At 36.9% G+C, this 25,391-nt stretch overlaps 1 pseudogene; it reads right to left on the bottom strand.

Annotated features, from left to right (window-relative positions):
* LOC120165492 lies at nt 1–6,995 on the bottom strand (annotated as a pseudogene).
* Between the last annotated feature and the right edge of the window lie 18,396 nt (nt 6,996–25,391).

Below are 25,391 nucleotides of genomic sequence, written 5' to 3'. Positions count from 1 at the left end.
AGCTGTTAACTTAGTAAAACAAGAGCAAGAAATACATGCTTAGGTAGGTTCATCACTAAACATTTCTAACATACATATAGTAATGCAAGTATCTAAGATCGAAATTCCTCGAGCAAACTGAGATTTCCGAGTCAGCTGGTTTTTTAGAGTGATGTATGTTACCCAAGTTGAATCCGGGAGCAGTTCAAGTCCCTTTCCCTTGTTGAATTTGTTGAAGAAGAGTTGCTGCTAGCTGTAATGTTGCTTGCAAGCGTTTCTGTGGATCGCCTTCGCCTTCATCCGCTATGCCTGTACCTTGCGGTTGCTGACTTCTCTGGGTCGCTTGGGACATTGCAGCAGCCGAATTTGATGTCTTCTGCTGAGGCAACTGTTGCAGTTGAGAAAACTGAGACGTTGAAAGATCCGGAACAGCCTGGTTATTTTGTAAACTGAATCCTTGTGGTTGTCTCATCAAGTCGTGGTCCATTGTGCTTGTGTGCCGAAAATTCTTCCCCATCGATGCATCTGCAGCATTCCCAACCTGTCCTTGCTGCCCGATAAGAGAGGACACTAGTTGTGCTAGTTGTTCTGGTTGAAGGGCGTTAACTGGCATAGAGGGCTTGCTATTTCCGGATAATGGAATCCCGGAACTTCCACCGGTACTAGAATATGTTCCTTGCGCTGCTCTCGGCATAACTGACTGATGCCCCTGAATTGATGGATCAAAGCCAGAAACTTGAGGAGGAGCATTTCTGTTTATGGAAACCGGATGCTGCTGTTCGTGAGAAGACCAGCCTGGTCCATACATTGCGTTTTGCTGGGGTGCATAATCATACCTGTGCTCATTATACAAGTCTGATACATTTCCTACAGAATGAGCAGAACCGGAAAGTGCAACAGGTGGAGCTGGTGTCGCCCCGTTACCTGGATAGGAGATGTCTTTAATTCCTTGCCTACTTAATTCCGGATAAGTCAGAGACGGAAAAGACCTGAAGTTGAAGTTGAAGTTGCATAAGATGTGTCACCATGAAATGGCAATGGGTTTGAATCACTTCTTTCACTTGGATGAGCAGAACCGATGGAACCAGAGTGATCTAATCTCAAAATAACACCTGAAATGCTCAGTTTCCCAGGTACTTTCAGTACTTTCTCGGAAAAATCCGATGGTGGTACAAGAAATAAAGTGGTTATATCATCTAATTTAGCAACAGCCGCTCGCTGCTTCTCTCCCAGGTAATTCATGAATTCGTTATAGAATCCCATGTCAGCATCACTTTCCGGAACGAAGAAAACAACCCAAACACCAGATGCTTGATAATAATGCTTTGCAAGCATGTCTAAACCAGTCCTAGCCGTGCAATCTAAGAATTCAGGCCTGCAGCATCAATGTAGGGCTAATAAGTAATTTGTACAAGTCCGAAGGATGGGCGGTGAACGGAAATGGCGCTATCAGAAAAACTATGTGATGCCTCCAAGAAGTTGAAAAGATTCATTCAATTTTCATAAGAAATGAACTTCCCTTTTTTGGTAGAGAAATCTAAAAATATTAAACAAATATGTACATAAATACTTTGCAGAAATACTTCTACTTCATTTTCTATCAAATTGTTAAATAAATAATTAAACATATAATCTACTAACTAAAAATAAGATATATATTCAGTCAATTTGTGACTTGAAACCATGAACTGAATAGAAAAAAATACAGAACAACTCTATTTTGCTGGACCAACTTTAAAGATAACCGAGGAATCAATAAGAACAAATGTTATCTCAGAGAAAGGACTTTTTTCTACTTACAGTGCCATGTCGAGGACTTTTCCAACAGGAAAGCAGCGAGCACGACATACTGGTGTTCCACCCTTGGCTATTGTCCCCTCCCATTTCCACTCTTTAATTGATGGCTGATCCAGCTCCAGAGTGAATCTATATTTGATTGTATAGAACCAGAACCTTCAGGAAAACCATCATAAGATGGTTTCCGGTGACCATTCCTTTCCCCACGAGTTGGAGTAAAACTCGTTTGCCGATCAGAAATTTGTTTATACCCTAGAGCTGCAGGCTCAAAGTTCTGACCAAAGGCTTCAGGTTGAGGAATATCAGAGAGCATCCTTGGAAAAACACGTTTTTCTTGTTCAAGATCAGATAAAGAGTACTCTGGCAACTCTTTCTCAGGAGGAAAGGAAACAGTTCTCATTTTCTTGTTTCCATGCACTGGATAGTTGTCTTCAGGCATATCCCAAGGTTCTTCATGGAATGCATTTTTCTGAGGTAATTTTGGAGGAAAATCATCGTACCTCATTGGACTTTTACCATGTTCATACATATCTTGGGTTACTCGAGGATCAGGTTCTCCTTCCCCAAACCTCCAGGGTTCATATGTATTTTCACCAGTCCATGAACTACCTTTCCTCTTGAAACTATAGACATCACTATCACCAGAATCGTAATTTGACATATAAGGAGATTTGATGCTTGCATCTTCTGGTAAGTCCACAAAACTCCTGTCACGCAGAAAGTTCTCAGAAGACCCCAAGCGATTATTTGACCTGAAGCAGGGAGAGTTGGGGGCATTCACTGAGCCCCTTCCGCTGGTGGATGACCCACCATCACTTTTTGCAAAACAAATATGCACACGAGGATTACCAAATAGCTTCCCCTGAAGAGTTTCTTTTGCCCTGCAAGCTGACGATAAACGCCTAAAGCGAACAAAAGCGTAACTACGTCCTGGAAACACAGTAATCTTCTCTATCTCACCGAATGGGGAGAAAGCCTTCCTCAAAATCATTTCATCCACTTTCAACGAAGCTGGAAATCCTATCCATAGGACCTCACTGGGATCTCCACTTCTATCATTCCCCTTTGATTTGTCAAGGGTAAAATGTTCAGGACTAGCACGACGTGCTCTATTGTCCCTTGGAGAGAAAGGTGACCCTCTTACTTTAGAACGTTGATCATCTCGACGTTGCCAGTACTCCTCATCACGTGATGGTGTTGATGACTTATCCTGTAATTAAGAATATCACCAGCTAAGGGGAAAACCACCTTGACTAAAGCAATCTTATATAATCTTTAATCCAGATTGGTAAAGTTTAAAATAAAAAAAAAGGTAGAGAATTGAGTGGATGGATACGGAGAAAGATATTAAATTGTTCATCTGTACTAGTACAGGTACAAATAACCATTTCCAGTAGTAGCCACACTATGGACATGAACTATGATATCACAAGCTTCAGAAGTTAATGAAAAACAACCAGCCACCATGCTAATTCTCCTCAAGATCATACTGCCTCAGACTCAGTAGTCAAGTGGAAATAAAAACACCTAAGGGGGCATTGCATTGGAGATTTTGACTAAATTTACTGCATGGAGCATCCCTTTTTGTACATGAGTGAAATGCTCTATAGAATAAGCCCCAAGGATTTATAAACATCATATTAATTCTTTTTCACTCTCATGAATTAATAGTGTTTCATTGTCCAAGGATCAACTACTTATGACCTCTAAAAACAATAATAACCAAGCCAACTTTTACAAAACCTGATGGGAGGAAATTTACTTTCATTATTAGCACTTGCTTCTATTCACTCACATGCATACTCTAAATCTCTTAATAAATAACACAAAAGCAACTAAACTTTCATCATGCAAGCCCCAGTACAGAACTGTGATGCCCACAGTGCTCAACGTATGGGTTAAAAACATTAGCAAGCTAACAGCACTTTCCTATACACAGAAAGTGCACCTCACTAATCTAACAAACAAATATTCGCACACCCATACACACATCTCATCATAAGTGAAAAATCATGCCATGCCTTCACAGCACAGTAACACATGTAATTGCATTGTAAACTGCAGGTCAGTCACAAGCACAACTACACCTTAAAGTTTGTTGAGAAGACTAACAAAAAATACATATAAACCATGCTGTGCAACTGAGGGATGCACCATCATAAGTAGAAAACATCAATCTTGTGAAAATAGATAGGTTTTCATAACTTCTTAGTGAATGTGATCACTGAGGTTTGCAGAAAAGCAAGTCAATAATAGTTCCCATATCTAATCCTGTAAGCCTTGCTCAAAGAACTCTTATCACAATATATTTTAATATTGGAGTTTTGAGTTCTGAGAATATTAAATATGGAAAGCAATGGTTGCCAGCTCATTGTATAAATCTTGACTGAATATGCACATTGATTTTGTTTATACTTGGAATCATTTGATTATAATTTTGAAGACATCATTTATACATTCAGGACTACCTAGAACTTCTACAACCAGAAACAAAAATACAGTTTTAAAGCAATCAGACACTAAAGCATGCTTGATTTATTTATCCAATCCTGGTTTTGTTGTCCTTTATTGCGGAATTGAATCTTGAAAAATGAGGCAGGCCAATAAGATAAAAATTATGACATTAGTGACCATTTCAGCACTGAAAGCTACTTTTCAGTCATTCTTCGCAATCAACAATTTGAACTTAGACTATGGGATTAGCAATGTGTCCCGAGGCAAATCAACGGCACAAGGAAGACAGAGTACATGTCTATATCTCATGTTCCATGATGCACTGAGTAGAGAAATACTGGATTTAGGCTGTTCCAGCTCATTTGGAAACAATTCAGAGAAAATACAGATATGGACCCTAAAAGCTAGCTATCACATCTGATAGCATTTGAGAAACATGTTGCTTTCCAAATTTGGCTACCTTAAGTTACTTATATTGTGAAGATTTAGATTTTGGAGACTTTGTAGATTATAATGGAAATTTTATGCCTCTTTTTGCTACAGATTCTGCAATCTGCTCCAATGTTACTACTATAAATTTATCATAAATCAATGTCAATGATCTTCCTTCTACAGCTTTCCACTTTCCACTACAGTGCATGATTAAGTTTTTGAATTTCAACTTAAAATGGTGCCTCTATTCAAAATCTAGTAATCATCAATTCCAGTAATTTTCCTCCATTTCTCTTGGTTCCATCTTTCCTATGGCCCCTGAATCTCGTTAACGTTACATTATCATCATATTCACTCATGCTTGAACGCAAACTATGGAACTCTTCAAGATATCAGAAGACATGAGAGTATTCTAGATCGTGTAGCACAAAAAGGGCCTAGAATACATATTAGAGAAACAATCTACTTCACCCAAAAACCTATTTTTATTTTCAAGTGTCTGCAGGTGTGAGCATATCCATGGAACATAAAAATTGAGGAATATTTCATTATGCAATAAAAAGCGCTGTATCTTGGGTAAGTTCTCTATCTTTTCATGAAGTAATTTTGTCAGATAGCTGCACAGGATACAATTCCAGTATCAATAGCATTGATGATAACACTGGTATGTACACTGTTCTAGGTCAATAAACTTTAACCATCATATTCAACAGTTTAAACTTCAAAAGCTGTTTTCCCAGGATGATTAAGTGCAAGGAACTGATCTAAATAGTATTGCAGCAAACATCTATTCATACTACCTGTTTTGCTTGGCAATATGCATGAAAGAATTGCACAATATGGCATCAGACTAAGCAACATTAAATGCATGACTAGGTTCCAGAAAGATAAGCCACAGATTAACTTGCGAACTCATTTCCATTCAAGTTAAAATTGCATGAATAAAACACCAATTAACTGGTCTGAAATTGATGAAGTTAACAGTTAATCAACTTTTTTAAGTTGCTAAAAGCTATAACCTGACATCATATGGATTGAAACTGTGCAATTTATGCCGAGTGCTTGGAACGAATAGAGAAAATAACAAAGCAAGGAAGAGAGCTTATTGACAAAAGAATGCATCCCTTGTCATGGAGAACCCCCTTTGAGTTTTATGGTTAAGCAAATATATTTTGAAATCTGAGTGGTGCAGTGGGAGTGAATAGCACGATTCCACAAACAGCATCATGGATGAAAATGCATTCAACATGTTGAAATTATTGAAATTATACGAGTGGCCAGAAGGAAATATTTTACTCTTCTATTTCCTTTTATGTGATTGTTCTTGACATAATTGAGATTTATGAACCCAATCATGTGAGTGGGCAGAAGGAACTAATTGCCAGACAAGAAAAGGTTTATAGGCTGTTATGTAATAGGGAAGACCACCCTAAGCCTTATCAAACATCGTAACACTAGGTGTTTTGATTCTTATAACTTATAAGTTGCTATTTAAGGCAAACTTTGCAGAAGAAATGGTGCTGTAGTGGAGGATATTAGATCCTTTTGCTGGTATTGGGAGAAATAAACAAATTGATAAGAGCTTACTCACAAAGAACTATATAATTTAAGTGAAAGAGAATCTTGATTATGATTTCCCCCCGTATTCCTGATACGATAATTGTTGTTATGGAATGAATCCCCCAAGAATATAAGCACTTGAGCTCATTTGGGTTGTGGATCTATTCTTTTACCTTAAAAGTAAACCAAAATGACATTAATTTTTCCCATTTCTATCTTCATTTTCAGCTTTTCTTTTGTTTTAATGTGGTTGAATTATGCTTATTTTTTACGATCTTGATTCTTGAACTTCTTTTGACTTCCCTGCCAATCATCAGCTACTAAACACACAAATTTTGGAGATTCAATTAAATTTAAATTAATTCCAGAAAAAACAAGTAATATTAGTAATAGTTCAAGACTAACCGCCTTGGCAAACTCAATCCTAAGCGGATTCCCTGCAACGGGAAAACCTTGGAGCGCCCTCATGGCGGAAATAGCTTCTTCATCGTTCATAAAATTGATAAAAGCGTAGCTTCGACCAGGCTGGAATGCCACGCTCTCTAGCTCCCCAAACTGCAAGAAGTGGTCTGTGAGGTCCGGCTCTAGTATACTGTGCGATAGATTCCCCACCCAAAGGTGTCTCGACGGCGGCGCGTTACTCCGACTCGAGCTTCCCGATGGCGGATGGTCGCGCCGCGACCTGTCCCTGCCTCCGCGGCCAGACTGAAAGTAATTCATTGAAATAACAAAACGATGAGAGATTATCTAAGTGAAATATATGAGAAAGGATATTAGATTTCAGTTGAAAGATAACCGACCATGACGGTTTTCTGAAGAATCTAGGGTTTTTTTTGCTTCTCGGATCGATTTAGGGTTTGAAAATCAATAAAGGTAGGTCTGTCAAAGCACGGAATGGATTGTCTTCCTCTTCTTTTTTCTAAGAATTAACTGCATTCCTACGTTTTTGACATTTATTTTTTATAACTCTTAAACTTTTAAATATTTTAATTTCATTTTTAAATTATGTCTTTCTTTTTAAATTATTTCTCAAACTTTTTAATATTATAATCTAATCTCATGAATCTCATTCTAAATTGGTCCTAAATTTTTAAACATTTCAATTTCATCCTACACCATCAGTGTATGTTAATTGCATCTCATGTTAATAAAATCGCTAGGTCAAATTATATTATTATATGTTTGAAAGAAAAATAAGTTAAACTATGATTAAAACTAATCATATATTTGGATGATTTTGGAGATGAAATTAGAAGATTCAAAAGTTTAAATAATCAATTTAAAATGATGATCATAGTTTGAGGATGAAATCTGAACATTAAAAAGTTTAAAGGCTAATATAAAATGTGTCATATTTAGGGGAAAATAAAATATTAAAATGTTTGAGAATTATTTTAGAATAAAAGTTATAGTTTGAGCATGTATAATTTGATTAATATAATACATATAGTTACATATAATATATATATATATATATATAATTATGTTCAAAGATTCAGATTCAATCATACATATCGATTGATAACAATCATACAAATAAATTAATAATTAAAATATATTTGAATATGAATTATACTTTCTTCGTCGTATTAAATTTGTCATCAGGGGCGCAACTTAGCGTGGGCCTAAAAGGGTTTCGGCTCTTGTTAAAAATTATATATTCGATATAGCTTTAGTTTAATTGTATTTTGATTCATGTAAAAATAAAATATTTAAATTAAAAAGTATAAGAATTTATTAAATATTGAATCAAGTAAGGATCGAATTAAAGAAGGATAATCTCGTGTTCTCAAATTTTTTGGTCTAATAACAATTTAGGTCATTGTAAGTTTAAATATTAGACAATTAGGTGTTATCTTGTGAATTTTGAGTTTTTTTTAAACTATGGTGAATACAAGGTAATATATGTACAAAGACTCTTAACTATTTGACAATGAGCGTTCATACACATACATACGCAATGCTCGAACTCGAAACCTCAATGATAATAATAATTCCTTAATCTCTAAAGTCGCTTGATTCATGCTGAATTTTGAGTTTAAATACCTAATAAGTATATATATTTTTAAATATTTAAATATTTCGATCCCTGTCAATATATAATTTTGGTTATGCTGTTTGTCGCTTTTAGATTTTAAAATTATCTCATTGAGAATGTTTTTAAAAATAATTGTATCATTCCCTCGCTTTACATTACTTAGCATGTGATTAATTAATTTCTAAATTTATGTCCTAATTAACACTATACAAAAATAATGGGATAGAGGAAATAATAAATTTAAATAAAACTCAAATTAAGACACTTAAACAGTAATATTTTCCCCTTTAAATTAAAAGAGTTGCATTTTGTGAATTGTGATGGATATGAGCTAATATTCATTTTCATGTTGGATAAAAGTTTATGGATGGGCACAAAATCGAATCTAACATGTTTTGATTTGATCTAATTTTATTGGGTTAAACTTTTTAAAAAATACATATATCAAATTAAGGTCGAGTCAATTTTTTTAATTATAAATTTGAATCAGGAGTAGGTTAAAACTACTCGATTTATCTGATCTGGAAATACAATATATATTCAGGATATTTACAATAATACATCTCTATATTATTATTTTTAAAATTGCCCGTCCAGCTCAGTTGGTAGAGTGCAAGGCTCTTAACCTTGTGGTCGTGAAATCTAGTTCCTTTAAGATAACACATTTCTTAATATTAAAATAAATAATACTATTATTTAATTAAATATATTCATATGAAATAATAATTAAATATTATATTTAAAATATTGAAACACATAGGGCAATAATAAAAATTGCAATTAAACAGTGATCAAATTGAAAGAAATTAAAAATATAGCATCATATTCATAAATATATAAGATTAAAATGTAAAAGTAATAAAACTTATGGTCAAAATGAAAATTATATAAAAATCAATGATTAAATTATAAAATATAAAAAATTTTGGACATAGTTCGAAATATTGTGTAATATAGGTATGAACAGCGTAATTTAACCATAATACTAATACGGGACTAGAATATAAATTATTAAAATATAAGGGACTAAATTAGATATTTACCCTAAATATATAAACATATTAAAATTAATTGCAATGACTAAATTAAAAATAAAACAAAATTAGAATACCAAATTAAAACATATTGAAATTAATTGCAGTGACTAAATCGTAAAGATTACAAACTTGGAGCACTGCGGATGGGGTTTACTCCTTCACCCAAAAACGCACAACTCTACCATGAAACGACGTTGTTTCAGATTGGGTATAAATACCCTTAAATGGCCAAAAATGGCCTTTGTTTCTTCATTTCTCAAATTCCCCCTCTCTCTAAAGAAAGAGAGAAATCACTCCCTGCCTTCTCTCTAGGTTTCCCTCGCCGGAAGGAAACCAGTCGCCGGATGTCGCCTTGCTCTGGTGTCGATCGCCATCACCGGCCACCGCCCACGGTGGCTAGATTTATAAAAATTTCTCAAATCGAACCTTTTTCGATAATAAAGCCAAATATGACACCATTTTCTCCTAAAACCCTTTAGTATTTCCTAGATCTAAGGAAATACCTTCGGTATTTTAATTTTCCAACTGTGTGTGGAGGCGCATGGATGCTCCGGTGGCCATGCTTCTTCCTTGGTAAGTTGCTCTCTTCTTTTTTATTTGTTTGGCTGCTGTGAGTGTTGTTTTTGGTGTATTCGTTGTTTTGCTTCTCGGTTGTTGTTGGTTCTTTTTCTCTTTTGCAGGTTGGTGGATGGCTTTTATAGCGACCACGAAGCTCTCCTTAGACCGATAATAAGGGTGGAGTTCGGTGAGTCACCAAACTATAATGGTGACTCACCTTAGGGCTTCAACGTGGAGGGGCAGCTGGCTTCTGGAGTCTTCAACGAGGGTGGCATCGTGGCAGCGGAGCGTCGGCAGTGGCTATGGTATTAGAGGCGGCAGCCGCTTGGCCTAGGGTTATGATACCCTAGGGTTTTTTTTGTTGGAAGCATCAGGATCGTTGGATCTCTCCATATCCAATGACTGCAATCACTGGCGGCTGGAGCTGAGATGTGTGAAACCCTATATGCATTGGGCCTTCTCGGGTTTGGGCCTAGATCGGGTCAAGACCGGGTCTGGGATTTGTCTTCTGGGTTTGGGTTGTAATCGGGCCTTCGTGTTATTGTAAATGGGCCTGAAAATAAATAAAAGTATTTATTAATAATAATAATAATATAATAATATAATAATAATAATAAAATAAAAATAAAAAAAATGGGCAAACAACTAGTGTTACAGCTGCCCTTCTTTGCTCATTTTGTGTTAACAAGAATGGGCAAAGACAAAAAATACAATAAGTTTTTTGTCCATTTAACTTTTATTAATTAGGATGGAAATGTTGGACGAGTTTTTCTCACTATAAACTTCTTCCTTTTTGGTAATAGTTCTTCTCATTATGAACTCTTCTACTGGGAATGACAATCCATCTCTTCTGTGATGAAATCTAACAAAAGGTTGAACAAGTTCTTCTCATTATGAACTTATTATTCCTCTTCAGATGAGTTCTTCTCATTATGAACTCCTTCTGAAAATGTTGATCCTCTAATCAAATTGTGACACGTCATAATATAACTAAAAGTTATTTTCTTTATTTTATTATTCACCTAATCAGATGATAACATATGTCACTGTAGACACTTAATTTCGCCCTTTGGTCAACCTTATTATTAACTATATTTTATTACATGTGTTGTATAACACACATATTTGTTTTCATCTTGTCAGGCCAAGGAACAAATAAAATGTGGCTCAGGCGCTGTTTACAAACACTACAAGCCCAATCAACGGTCCAGTTGGAACAAAAACACCCGATGACAGCTAGGGTTTTCCAACCCTAGCCCCAATATCTTTTGCACCGCAACAGTCCTCACTCGTGCCTCCGATCTTCACGTCGTAACAACCATCAACGGAAATCTCGCATCAACAACCAGAGCAATAAGCAAGTATTAGAGTCCTATTATGACTCAAAATAGGTCTAAAATAGCTAGATCCAGACTATAAATGTTGATGCAATCAAACCCATTAGGAGGGGGATATTACATGGAGATTAGGCAAAAATCACGCAAAAAAATACTAGAGAGGATTGACACGAGTATTCACAGGAAAATACCTGAGGAAATACGAGAGAAAACTAAGGGATTTGGGGGTCTCGAACAAGAAACGAGAGAAGCTCTCCGTATCGTAGACCAAACAGAGATCCAGTCAAGTCGATAAAGCGTGTAAACTAGGTGGTAACAACTTTGACACAGAATCGGAGATAACGCAAACTGCCAATCTTGGTTACAACAGTATATGTGGAGAGCCATCCACAACTGGATGCAACTAGCGAAAGTGGGAACAGAGAGTTGTCCTGCTTTTATGGTTTGTCATAATGCTTGGACTTTAAGTAAGGCTCATGCTTTTTTATTTAATATTTTCCACTGATTGATTTGAAAGCACGTGGCCTCCATGCAGTTGATTTTTTTTCTTAAACTTTGGTTTATATGCCATTAATTAGTGTAGTTAAAACATTGGTTTAAAGGTCTCCATATATTTATAATTAGGTGTTGTGTGTATCCTAACTTACTAACTTGGAGTAAATATGGCCATTAATCACCATTAAATCATATTTTAACTAAAGCGGTAATAATGGTATTAACTTGACTAATTCAGACATTAGTTGTTTTAATGGAGATAGCAACTAAGAGAATTATTCTTCATGTTTGATTAATAAATTGATTAGAATTCTTCAAACAATTTGTTATTTGATTAATTCATTTGTTAGGTTAGACAATTAGTATTGTTATTTCAATTATTTTATTTTATTATTATAATTTAATTAATTTTTTACTCGATATTTTTCTTATTTACCATCTAACATTTTTTATTTTCCAATAATAATTTCAATCGATCAGAGGTAAACAATTCGAACCGAATTTTTAAACTTCAATTTTTATTTTTCGCAAATAAAGACAATCGACAAACTAATTGGTACCGAAAGGGCGATTCAAGGGTGCTAATCCTTCCTTGACCGTAACCGACTCCCAAACCCGACACGTTTCTGGTACAACGCAGATCAGGTAAGATGGTGTCCGACCTACCTAAATGTTTTTAAAATGGTCGGTGGCGACTCTAACCCAATTATCCAAGTCGAAGCCCAATTCCATACCCCAAAATCGAAAGACGATTCCGACAGCTTGGCGACTCTGCTGGGGACAGGTAAGTGAGTCAGGCCGAAATTAATTTTCGGTTGTCTTTTTTAGCGAAAGTTATAAATTTTAATTTTAATTTATTTATTCGATTCTAATTATTTACCTTTGATTATTTTTCAAGTAAATAGTTGTACTGACGTTTTTTTTAATGATTTCAGATTTTTCAAATTTGTCATCTCTAGCTCTATACCCGAGCCCGAACCCTTTTAAGTGGGGGCGAAAGCGACGCCTTCGTGGAAATTTATTCTCTGTATGGGCCTAGCAAGTAACATTCGAGATTCATAAACCTTATGTCTTCGTGTGAATTTATTCTCCGTATGAGCATAAGGGAATGTATCCTCTAGAGTTTAACTTAGTCAACACATGCCTGTGATGGCTTTAGGACTAAGGGTCTGGCAAGCCCAAGAGGGCACCTGCAAGGAGAACTCGAATACCTTTTTTTAGAACCTAAACCGGGAGAGTACAGGGAATTAGAGCCCACCCCAAAACCTCATTCCAGACCCTAGGTTGCTTTGATTTTATTTCCTACTTTACTTTCTGTTCAAAGCATGCGAACTAGACAAATATGTTGTTAAGATTTGTTTGAAATTAGCATGCGGGATAGATATCATGTCCGGGTAGGAATTAAAGCATGTGGGGTAGATTATCATGTGGGGTAGGATTTTTAATTTTTTTTGTTTTGATTTACCTCACTAACCCTTTTTTTGTTCTCTTTTATTTTGTTCATCGTTTGCATCATTTAAAACGATGTGTTGATCCACCAAAAATTGTGTTTATTAAACATGAAAATCTGCATTAATGGACAAAGGGGTTATAATACAAAGAGATAAAAAGCTCAGAAGCCCAGCCGTAGTCAAAGAATACTCAAAGGAAAAGGTTGCAGGGGCAAGACGAGGAAAATTTTACTGACCCAGAGAGTCATTTCGAAAACTGCAAAATGGCAAAACCCTAGCTAAGCTGAGACCATTATTGATAAATTCTAGAAATAAGTCGATAAACTTCGGATGGAGGGCTCCAATGGTACTTTCGTTTGGAACAAGCTCGACATAGAGTGAAAGTCGGAGATGCATTCCTTCGAGACCTTTTTTGGGGCAAGCAGCTCGTTACCTGCACAAGTTTAGCCAAAGGAACCAGAATGATTCGACAGGATATTCAACCGGGGAAAAAGGCGGAAGACGGATCAACTTGTCAGAAGTTGTGCGGGATCTATACCATCAAAAAGTTTTCTGTCTCTTCAGACGTAACATTTTTGTCACCAATAAGGTTATTCAGAATAACAGACACATTTTTTGGATCAATGCATCAGACATTTCATGCATCATGCATTTAGACATTTTGCATTTTGTTATTTTCTTTGCATTCACATTAACTAACATATACATATCTCATCAGAAGGGAGCAAATACTGGATACACCGCCTCAAGCGTTGAACACGCCCCATCCGCATAACACCCGTTTGAAGAAAAAGATGATGAAAGACAAATTACACAAATCGAGAAGAATATGTTGAAACTACAAAAAGAGCTAGAAGACAAGATAAACCAGAGTAGTCGAAATACTCTGGAAACAATCACAAAAAACCAAGAGTCCTTGGTTGATCAGATCGTTGCCAAGTTAGTTGGCCTACAACAGACCAGTGCGCTTGGGGCAAGTTCACCGGAAGGGGTAACTATACAACCTACCCCACAAGTGGTTATCTCACCTGAAATCTTACCAGAACTTCGAGGGGACTCATCTCCTGCAAAAGCGAAGCCCTCGTCCTCTGTATTTAACCCTAAGAACAATCTGAGTTATTACCATGTACCGGATTTGGACGAAGAGGACAAAGGAAAGAAGATGGAGGAAAAAATCAAACAATTGGAGGACCAAATGAAGGTAGTCAAAGGAGACCATGACTACCATGAAATCGATGTTGCGAACTCAGTCTAGTCCCGGACTTGGTTCTTCCTCCGAAATTTAAGTCCCCGGAATTCGAGAAGTTTGACGGGAACAGTTGTCCATCCGCTCACATCACCATGTTCTGCCGAAAGATGACAGGATATGGAGGAAACGACCAACTCTTGATCCACTGCTTCCAGGAGAGTCTGTCGGGCTCATCCATTTGGTGGTACAACCAGTTAAGCTGATCAAATATCAAGACCTGGAAGGACCTGGCCAAGTCATTTCTGGAACAATACAAGCATGTCAATGACATAAGACCAGATCGAGTTATGCTACAAAGCATGAAAAGAAGCATAACGAGAGTTTCAGGCAATATGCACAGAAATGGAGGGACTTGTCTGTGCAAGTTCATCCACCGTTGGACGAAAAGGAAACCCGAAAGCTCTTCATACTGACCCTGAAGGCTCCATATTTCGGGCACCTGGTTGCGATCACATCAGGAAACTTTTCAGACTTGGTTATGGTGGAGAAATGATTGAGTCGCTATAAAACAAGGCAAAATTAAGGATGGGGAGGCCAGTAGGAAACCTCATATACGAGAGCGGGATAAAGAGATTAACAAAATCAACCATTCCAGTAAAGGTGTTACGATCTTCAAACCGAAATCAACTGCAGCTGTACCGTCAGGTACTTCTAAACAAGATTCCAGAGAACCAAAGAGGGAAAGTGAACATTTTGACCCTATTCCCATGACCTACAAAGAGCTTTACCATCAACTTATTGACACCCATGTAGTGTCACCATACCCGGTGGAACCCATGAAGCCCCCATACCCTAAGTGGTATGATGAGAATGCGCATTGTGAATATCACGGCGGTGTCCCAGGGCACACAATTGAGAACTATTACGCATTCAAAAGAGTCGTACATAATATGCGTAACCAAAACTGGATTGACTTTAACAACTTGGGGGCATCCATGTAAGGAATATCGTTTCATCATTTGAGGCATTCTGTTTGACCTTGTTTTTTTTTTCACTTTTTCAAGTTTTTGTAAGAACATTTGAATAAATTTATGTTACTTTAATGATGACGAGCAATGAATCATATTTGCAAACTTGCAATTCTTTGAATATCATTTGAATTAAGAAACTCTGTGAATGGTTCAAAGTTACGGATCTTTGACAAAGTAACATGTTTTAAAACAATGACCTTGACCTTACCTAGAATATACCCTCAAACATCGTACCCTGCTCTTACAATTAACCAATACAACCTTTTACTTTCATAAGGTGCGGACAACATGGGGCATCATTTACAATTACTATGTTTTTTATTTAAAATGTTCAATGACGATGATGATCTTTACAAATGAAAAAGTCAAGTAGGTAAATTCAGTTTAGGTCAATTGCTTGAAAATTGAACGCTAAAGATGAAATTTTTGACTTTCAACAAACACCTAGGTTATAACAGGTTCTTCTCGACAATCTTAAGAAATTAAATCCGTAAAGCTGATCTATTCCACTAAGGCTATTGGTTATAGAGAAAACTTGAAAGCCCTGGCCTTATGAGTAGATCACGTTCAAACCATGACATTGCTCGGACACTTGGCAATTCGGTGTTTGCTCCACTGCTCTTGTCAGGCCAAAGACTCTGTGATGAGATGAACCCATCAATTAACTTGATAAAAGTGATTATAATATTAAGTTGTCCCTCTAAAGCAATTGGTTAAACGCCCCGGGTTTATGGATTTAGCTAGCCAGACAATGGTAAATTAAATCAAATTTATCTAAGCAAGAAATTTTCGGTAATGATGGACTAAGGGAGTTAAGGAACACCTGTTATAGTCAACTACACATGAGCACTCAAGAATTTCATTTTTAGACCGATATTTTTTGCACTGCCTTTGTTAGAGGAGCCTACAAAGTTTGAACAAATAGAAGATTTCAGAGGACCAGAATAGAAGGTCTAGTAATTGATCAGGCTAGTTGCGTCATTTTGTCCGCATCCGATTAAAATGCCAAACCAAAGAAAAGGATGTTGCAATAACCGAAAAATGACCCTTTTATGGCTTAAACCTTATGTCAACCTAAAGACAACTCATCCATTCGAACATTTGTCAAAGATCTATAACTCTAAAAGCATTAAAAGAGCTATTGATTCATTTGATATACTTTGAACTCGTGTTTATAATCTGATTCAATTGTGAGCATGAATTAAGGAGCAATATTTTACTGCATTTTTTGTCCTTTTTCCTCCTAAACCAAGAAAAAGGAGAAAAATGTTTTCAAACAACAATCTCAGATATGAAGGGTCTGTAAAGCCCAAGCTTGAAAAAGAATGGGGCACGATCGATTCCATGGACCAGATTGACAGACAAAACACGAGACTCCATCCAAGAGATAACACATAATTCATTCATGTTGCATGCATCTTAGACATACTTAGGTGCATCACAGTCATCATTTTTAGCATACATGATTTTTTTACCAACTTTTAGAGTCAAGTTTCGACTTCAAGACGAAGGATACTCGATTCAAAAACACCTTTAAAGATCGATGGTGGTTGCTTAACTCAGCAGCGAGAAGCTACCCCTCAACTAACTCGAAAGATTACAAGATTGACAATCAACTTCAGATTAGTTCGAGAACTTATTTAGAACAAATTCGTTTCGGCTAAACTCAACAACGAGTAGCAGGTTTCCAGTTAATGTCTTTAAGCCAGATTTCAATTCTACAACGGAAGATATTCGGCAGACATAATTTATCAGTGGACTTTCCCGTGAAGATGAGTCATCCCAAAAGTCATATTACTTGGTTCAGACCCGCTCAGAGGAACCACCTGAATAACTATGACCAGCTTAGACCTGTGAAGGGAAGTCATTTTTTAAGACAACATTTGCAACATAACTCAAGGCTAGAAGGGTTATCTGCCAACAAAAACCTTTGAGTTCGACTACGCTCAGCTCCAAGGCACATTATTTGCAACATAACTCAAGGCGAGAAGGGCTATTTGCCAACAAAGACCTTCGAGTTCGACTACACTCAGCTCCAAGGCACATCATTTGCAGTATAGCTTAAGTCGAGAAGGGCTATCTGCCAAAGACCCTCGAGTTCGATTATACTCAGCTTCGAGGGCACATCATTTGCATCATAACTTAAGTCGAGAAGGGTTATCTGCCAACCAAAGACCTTTGAGTTCGACTACGCTCAGCTCCAAGGCACATCATTTGTAGTATAGCTTAAGTCGAGAAGGGTTATCTGCCAAAGACCATCGAGTTCGATTACACTCAGCTTTGAGGGCACATTATTTGACAGCATAACTTAAGTCGAGAAGGGTTATCTGCCAACCAAAGACCTTTGAGTTTCGACTACTCTCAGCTCCAAGGCACATCATTTGCAGTATAGCTTAAGTTGAGAAGGGTTATCTGCCAAAGACCCTCGAGTTCGATTACACTCAGCTTCGAGGGCATATCATTTGCAACATAACTTAAGTTGAGAAGGGTTATCTGCCAACCAAAGAACTTTGAGTTCGACTACGCTCAGCTCCAAGGTACATCATTTGCAGTATAGCTTAAGTCGAGAAGGGCTATCTGCCAAATACCCTCGAGTTAGATTACACTCAGCTTCGAGGGCACATCATTTACAACATAACTCAATACTAGAAGGGTTATCTGTCACCAAAGACCTTCGAGTTCGACTACGCTCAGCTCCAAGGCACATCATTTGTAGTATAACTTAAGTCGAGAAGGGCTATATACCAACCGAAGACCTTCGAGTTTAATTACACTCAGCTCAGAGGCAAACTAAATTTACAGAACAGCTCAAGGCAAGAAGGGCTATTTGTCAATAAAATTGTCGAGTTTGATTCCATTCAGCTCGATGACACCTCAATCACACTATTGTCCGACTGCAATCGAGGTTTTTAAGTCGAGAAGAAGACTTGGGCTAACTGTGCCTTAGTGACAAAAAAACTTATTTCCGGCAGCATAGCTTAAGTCAAGATAAGTTATCTGTCAACCAAGACTTTTCGAGTTTGATTCTATTCAGCTCAATGGCCTATCAACCCCATGGTAGAGTCAAAGAATTATTTTCCAGTCGATTTTTTTAAATCAATGTCTTTAAACCGAGAAGAAGACCGAAACGTAACAAGAAACCACATTCTGACTCAAATTATGAACTACGACTTCAATTCCATATCATTCTAAGATGGACTCAACTTCGCGACAGATGAGCCATCCGTAACTCAATTTGACAGGGAGTTATTCTTAATTGAAATATCAGAATCCATTTCAACTCCACTGAACGAAATTTGTGTCATTTTGTCTTTGTTCTATTTTTCATTCCACGAAAAATGACAAAGAGGGGCAACTGTAGACACCTAATTTCGCCATTTGGTCAACCTTATTATTTACTATATTTTATTACATGTGTTGTATAACACACATATATTTGTTTTCATCTTGTCAGGCCAAGGAACAAATAAAATGTGGCCCAGGCACTGTTTACAAACACTACAAGCCCAATCAACGGTCCAGTTGGAACAAAAACACCCGATGACAGCTAGGTTTTTCCAACCCTAGCCCCAATATCTTCTGCACCGCAACAGTCCTCACTTGTGCCTCCGATCTTCATGTCGTAACAACCATCAACGAAAATCTCGCATCAACAACCAGAGCAATAAGCAAGTATTAGAGTCATATTATGACTCAAAATAGGTCTAAAAATAGTCTAGATCCAGACTATAAATGTTGATGCAATCAAACCCATTGGGAGGGGGATATTACATGGAGATTAGGCAAAAAATCATGCAAAAAAATACCAGAGAGGATTGACACGAGTGTTCACAGGAAAATACCTGAGGAAATATGAGAGAACTAAGGGATTTGGGGGTCTCGAACAAGAAACGAGAGAAGCTCTCCCGGATCGTAGACCAAAAAGAGATCCAGTCAAGTCGATAAAGCGTGTAAACCAGTTGGTAGCAACTTCGACACAGAATCGGAGATAACGCAAACTGCCAATCTTGGTTACAACAATATCATCGTGGAGAGCCATCCACAACTGGGATGCAACTAGCGAAAGTGGGAACAGAGAGTTGTCCTGCTTTTATGGTTTGTCATAATGCTTGGACTTTGAGTAAGGCTCATGCTTTTTTATTTAATATTTTCCACTGATTGATTTGAAAGCACGTGGCCTCCATGCAGTTGATTTTCTTTTCTTAAACTTTAGTTTATATGCCATTAATTAGTGTAGTTAAAACATTGGTTTAAAGGTCTCCATATATTTATAATTAGGTGTTGTGTGTATCCTAACTTACTAACTTGGAGTAAATATGGTCATTAATCACCATTAAATCATATTTTAACTAAAGAAGTAATAATGGTATTAATTTGACTAATTCGGACATTAGTTGTTTTAATGGAGATAGCAACTAAGAGAATTATTCTTCATGTTTGATTAATAAATTGATTAGAATTCTTCAAACAATTTATTATTTGATTAATTCATTTGTCAGGTTAGACAATTAGTATTGTTATTTCAATTATTTTATTATTATTATTATTATTTAATTAATTTTTTTACTCGGTATTTTTCTTATTTACCATCTAATATTTTTTATTTTCCAGTAATAATTTCAATTGATTAGAGGTAAACAATTCGAACCGAATTTTAAAATTTCAATTTAAATTTTTATTTTTCGCAAATAAAGACAACCGACAAACTAATTGGTACCGAAAGGGCAGTTCAAGGGTGCTAATCCTTCCTTGACAGTAATCGACTCTCGAACCCGACACGTTTCTGGTACAACGCAGATAAGGTAAGATGGTGTCCGACATACCTAAATGTTTTTAAAATGGTCGGTGGCGACTCTAACCCAATTATCCAAGTCGAAGCCCAATTCCGAGGCCCAACCGAAATACAGTTCCGACAATCACCATCAAATTTTACAAAAAATTAAGGGAACAAGAAACAATAAATAGATGAGGGGTGAGACTCGAATTTGAGTCTTTATATATCAATGCTTAAGTCACTGAGGTAGACCAATTATTTGATTTTGAAATGCATCATTTAAAATATAAAATATTGTAACAAACGACAGAAAATAAGAAAGTAAACATGAAAAATTAATAGAAGCATTCAATAGCTAGAACGGTGGTCTTGAACCTACGCCGTTGTATAGATAATTCAACAACCAAACCACTAAGACAAACCCATTAACTTGTTCAAAATTTCATCATTTTTTATATCATAATGTTTCTCATGGCAGAAAAAAACGAATTAATAATTCTAATTTTTTATAATATATATATATATATATATATATATACATATTTAAATCAATTTGTTTTTATTAAAAAAGTATATGAAGTTATTTGATAAGGTAAACAACAATTTATATGTATAATTATTAAATTATTATTTATAACTTAAATAATATTAATTTTTTACCAATAATTTCATATATATATATTTAAATCAATTTGTTTTTATTAAAAATATATGAAATTATTTTAAAGAGATTAAATTATTTGAAAAAGTTAACAATAATATATATATATAATATATAATATATATATATTATATATATTATCAAATTAAATCTTTTTAATTTAAGTAATAATTTTAAAAATTTTATTAATAATTTCATATATATTTTAACTCAAAATTATTTTAAAAAGCTTAAACTATTTGATAAAAATAACAATAATTTATATATATAATAATTAAATTATTATTTTTTAATTTAAGTAATAATTTTATTTTTTTAATGATCTTACATATATTTTTAACTCAATTTATTTTTATTAAAAATACATGAAATTATTTTTAAAAAATTAAATTAAGTTTAAAATATATATGAAATTGTTTTAAAAAATTTCAAATTATTACTTAAGTTAAAAAGATTTAATTTAAAGATATGTCCCACAAACTGATTAATACTTAAATCTTTTTAACATTGGCGCAAATGTTCAAAGGAAGGGTTCTATATGCGCAAACTTGGGCTTGTTGGGGATGATGTTGGCCCGGTTATTGGAGAATGCTTATGAGTCTGTGAAGGATCAATTCCAAGGCATCTGAGAGAAGCGACGAGGGTGTTACATGTTCGATGGGGGCAATTTTTTCAAGGCTCGTGGATTCGGACCAAGACATGTGTGCATAGATTTCTGTAGGAGAGTAATACAAAAGTTGGGCTTGCCCAGAACAATCAGACTTGACCCGTTCCATGGAAAGGTTGTAGAAAGGATAATATTATCCAATAATTAATGAGATAATTAATTAATTATGGATAATATTGTATTTGAATTCAAATACCTTAGAGAAAGAGTTTTGGATAAAGTGGGATTCAATTTAAGCCATCGATGTACTTTGATCTAGACCGTTGGATCTTGAGGGCCTCAATTAAAAATAGAGAGCTCCTCCCCTCATTTGTATTCAATTCAATCAATTACATTCTTTCAGAGTAATAAAACTCAAGCATTTACTCTTACTCTCTCTAAGTATTTTGTTTCTAGCTTTCTAGCCTTGTTGACTTGTTCCTATTTGTACTAAAGCCTTTGTGGCTTGTGTTGCCGATCGTGAAGGCTGAGATAGCCTCGAGAGTGTTCATTTCTGAGTTCTTTCAAAGTTCCAAAGTGATTCAAGTCGTGGTGACTTAGAAAGTCCCCACAGTGCTCATGCTTCTGAGATCTGCTTCAATCTAGGTGGCTTGGATTAAGCCTCAGTTAAGTTTTACTTCCGCGTCACTGTCTAACCCTATCGGGTGTATTCGTCACTTAGTGAGCCAAAGACTTACAAGGATGTGGTTAAGGCTGACTTAGGCGTCATTTCGACCTGGAAATCGTCTAAGTGTAGTATAAATCGACTAGCATAAGTCTAGCTCCGTCACAGGTGGTATCAAAAGTGTAGCCATAACCCCGCCGCAAGTGGTGTCAGAACGGGTTATTGGTGTAACAACAAGTGTTTCATACGAATTTTGTGGAAGTGGTTAGAGCAAGTCAGAGTGTAGGTGTTGTGGATTTAACGAGTGTTCCAGACAAGTTGTGGAAAGAAACATCATAACCAGTTGAAGAAAGTTGTTGTGGATTCAACGAGTGTTCCAGACAAGTTGTGGAAAGGAGCGAGATGACACAACAAAGAGGAGTTGTTCCCACAGAGAATGGCGTGGAGAGCCATGACGGTAGGATTGAACTAGTGAAACAAAGCGTGGGAGTTATCCCAGGATCGTTGGAGATAAGGATCAAGAACCTTGAGAGCTTCGCTGAGGAAGCCAAGGAGGTCCACGAGTTGTAGAGTCCCGTTTTGAACATCTAGAGTCCATTAGGGATGGGTGCACAACAGAGTCTCTACGATTGAACACTGATAGAGATGAGTAATGCACTCAGGGTCGAGGTAATAACTTTGAAGGAAAAAATGGATAAGCTCAAGAATGAGTTACTCATGTGTAAGAGAGTAATGAGTGATGATGGTGTGCTCAAGACCATCGTCGAAGGACTTAGACCAGGGTGATGCTTTCCAGTGAGCAAAGTGATGCCCAGATTTGTTCAGAAGCCGGAGTTGTAGTGGAGTCAAGGTATGAGCTTGCAGGAGTCAAGCCATCTAAAGATGAGTTGTTCAGGCCCATGCCCGAAGATAGTGGTGAAAATGGGAGAGACTATGACAAGGGACAGTGGATAGAAGGTGGAAAAGGCTCTTCAAATAACTAAGAAGTGGCATCGACTGATCGTGGTTAGACAAAGCCATCGGGAATCATGGCAAAGCTAAGTCCATGTCAAAGAAGAAGGTGAGTAGCAAGCCACTTAAATGCTACTTCTGTGATGATCCTCACTTGATAAGAGGTGTAAGTCAGAAGGGGAAGTCGACAAAGATGGTGCAACTGCGGGAGTCAAAACAGTCAAGCCATGCGAGGCTTGGCGCGAATGCGAGTGGGGCAGGAAAGTCGAAGGTAAATATGAGAGACCCACTGAAGTGTTTCATATGTCAAGAACATAGAGCCAAGAGTTACCCAAATGCAGAAAAGCTCGGTGCCAATGCAAGTGGCGAAGCTGGGAAGCCGAGGGTAAAGAAGCGAGAGCCATTGAAGTGTTTCCAATGTGGAGGAAAACATAAGGTGTGAGATTTTACCAACGAAGTAAAGCTTGGTGCGAAAGCCAAGGGCCAAGCAAGAAAACTAAGGGTAAAGAAACAAGAGCAACTGTAGTGTTTCCAATGCAAAAGTCCACACATGGTGCAGGAATGCCTAAACCGAATCAAGCAGTCCAAGGGAAGTGACAAAATCGAGAGTAAGTCTGTCAAGCTTGGTTCAATGGTGTTACTTCTACCAAGGTTAGTCAAAACCAAAAGCAGAACGGGTTTCCCAAACCCAATGTTGCCAAGAACTTGCCAAGGATACCGAGGATTTAGTCGTTGCTGTGGAAGCTGGAGTTGGCGAAAGGCCAAAAGATCCTGAGACGTTTCAAGAGTAGTTGAGCTCAGTGCATGCCGAGAGTGATGCATGAGCTAAGTTGACGAGTCTTAGACATGATGGGGCGTTGAAGAAGTATGTGAGTCAGTCAAGAAACTTATGTTCAAAGTGCCAGAGTTGATTGAAAATATGTGTTCTTCACTTTCACATATGCATTGAAGCCATGGACAAAGACGGAGATAGAGAGAAGGGGAATCAAAGAGTTGTCTAAAGCCTTGATAGCCGCTGAGTCCATTATAGAACTTGGAGCCAAGAAGACGTCTAAGACGAAGTTGAAAGCCGTGGGTAGTGGTAAAAGAATCCAAGATGAGGGTCGATCCAATAATGAGGAGCAAGGCTCTTCAAGTGATGCTTATTCGAGTGGAGTTTGTTCAAATGATGAGCATTTGAGCACTGATCATTCAAGTGGTGAACACAAGTCTGGAGAAGACATGTGTGATGTTGGCATAAGTAAATATGATATGTGTCTTAAGCCGATGGCAAGAAAGGAGCAAACGGAGGGTCACTGAAGTAAAGGGCCACATGAGTTGCAATATTGTCTGGATAAAGTCGAGTGGTTTGAAAAGATAGACAAGCCCAGAATCGAGTTACCCAAGACATAAATGAGTGCGGGGTCAAAGAGGTTGTGAGACTTGGGTCAATGATTTTGAGTTCTACCAAGGCAAGTGGAGGCCGAAAGCAGAAAGGGTTTATGTATGTGAACATCAACGTTGCCAGACAATCAAGAGTTACCTTAGTAGACATAGAGGCAACCGATTTATTCATGTTAAAGAAGGTTGTCGATAATCTTGGTTTGAAAGTTGATCTATAGAAAGGGGCAATCAAGACTGTTAATTCTGAAGAGGTTCCAATTATTAGAATGTTAATAAATATAGAGTTGTAGATTTGTGATTGGAGCGACAATGAGGACTTTAGGTAATCCCATTAGTGACTTCAATTTTTCATCGGGTTGGGTTTCCTTGACCGTGTGAAGGCTTTTGCCTTTCCTTTTGTGGATGTCATGTGCATCTTAGACTCCCGACGGTAATGTATTGTGCCTTTATTTTGATACAGTAGGGAGCGACTAAAACGTGACGATTATTAAGTTTGTTGAGGATGTTTTGAGGGATAAGAATATTGTTTTGGGTACTGTAATCGAAGAGACAACTGAGAAGGTTGATGGAGTCCAAACTTTTCAGAGACGTGATGGGAACTTGCCACCCATGTAAAAGGGTGGAAGTCACATCGGATTTCAAGGGAGGAAGTATCGATGCGAGTAGAAACACCAGAGTTCAGGTAGAAGTTTTGGTGTGTGGAGTGCCAGACTTCGTGGAGTAAGAAGGGCTGACACATAGAGTAAATGTATTGAGGAGATCGAGGACATCTCAAGCACGTTCCAAATGTGAGTTTGATTCACCATTCTTGATGAGTATAGGTCGAGGATCTAACCATCATATTTACGGGTTTATTAAAGGTTGGAATGGACATCTGAGACTTTCAGAGTTCTTAGGGACAAGCGAGTGTTGCCGACGAATCTGAGTTGTCATGTTGTATGTTGTCGGAGTATCCAAGTCTTTGTCGTCAAAAGTATCCTTATTTGGGTGAAA

Source organism: Hibiscus syriacus, unplaced genomic scaffold, assembly GCF_006381635.1.
Source record: "Hibiscus syriacus cultivar Baekdansim isolate YM2019G1 unplaced genomic scaffold, ASM638163v2 tig00111582_pilon, whole genome shotgun sequence".
Classification (NCBI taxonomy): Eukaryota; Viridiplantae; Streptophyta; class Magnoliopsida; order Malvales; family Malvaceae; genus Hibiscus; species Hibiscus syriacus.
This window is presented reverse-complemented; position numbering and strand designations above follow the sequence as displayed.